Source organism: Protomyctophum parallelum (genome assembly GCF_964188405.1).
Source record: "Protomyctophum parallelum genome assembly, chromosome: 16".
Lineage (NCBI taxonomy): Eukaryota > Metazoa > Chordata > Actinopteri > Myctophiformes > Myctophidae > Protomyctophum > Protomyctophum parallelum.
The window spans coordinates 41,269,901-41,271,196 of NC_139711.1; positions in this window are offsets into that span (position 1 = coordinate 41,269,901).

The window sequence follows — 1,296 nt, forward strand, 5'->3', positions numbered from 1 at the left end:
TCTCTCTCTCTCTCTCTCTCTCCTCCCCCTACCTCTCCTTGTATGGAAAGGCAATGAGCAGCCCCCTCCTCGCTCCTACGGTATATCTCCTCTCTCTCTCTCTCTCTCTCTCTCCCTCCCCCCCCCTTTCTCTCCCCCTTGTGTACGCACATTGGATGCAGGGTGTGTAAACTCAGCAACCTCCCTTCATATTGCTGACAAGGTAATCAACACCATGTTGGCTTCTCTTAGCGTCAGCCCGGCGTTCCTGCACTCAGCACAAGAATCCTTCCACGGATTTACTGACTGTACCGCCATGCCGTTTATACGGCCTCCAAAGAGGTGTAGAGTTGCTGAGTAATGACGTGCCGGCAGCAGCACAATGATGAGCACAACGTAAAACCTCCGGCCGGCGGCCGCGTGCCAACCTGCACTCCGGAGGGCACGGAAAACAAATGCACCACCGAGAGCGTCCATTTGTCCGCTCTCGAGAGTCACAATCGGCACACAATCAGGATTTTATAGTCCCCTTATCCTTAATTATTTGAAAATAACATTTGAAAATAGTTCAACTTTCCGATCTTACATGGACACGGTTGTGAGCTTGTAGAGCGGCCATTTAAAGTATTTTTAAAGGTTTTTCAAAATAGTAAAAAAAAAAAGAAAAAGAATCACACCCGAGTGAAGCAAGGGGCGCTCTTATCATCATACATCATCTCATTCCGAACAATCACAATTTGCGTTCTCACTTTTGTCATCAATGTTTGTCACACTCAGAACTAGTCCTAGGAAACGGATAAGGGGGATTGGGGGGGGGGGGGGGGGGGTGGTGCAGATATAGCCGTTACTGTGCAGAGGGGGGGGGGGGGGGGGGTGCAGATATAGCCGTTACTGTACAGAGGGGGGGGGGGGGGGGGGGTGCAGATATAGCCGTTACTGTACAGAGGGGGGGGGGGGGGGGGTGCAGATATAGCCGTTACTGTGCAGAGGGTGGGGGGGGGTGAATAATGTAATAATCATGTCTACCTGGACAGGAAAGAGCAGGAAGATCTTTCAGTTCCACCATCAATCTGCTGACTGGGCTCACTTCAAACGGCCTCTTCCTCCACAAGGCTGAGCCAGCTGTGATTTCCTCAGGTCAGGAAAGGAGAGCATGTTAGTGTGAGTGAGAGTGTGTGTGTGTGTGCGTGTGCGTGTGCACAGTACAGCACGATATGTTCATCTATGTGTGTGTGTGCTCCATCAACTTCTTCTCAGAGGTTTCTCATTCCGTTACATTTTAACATCCACATCCATGACGCAAGAGACTTACTAGAC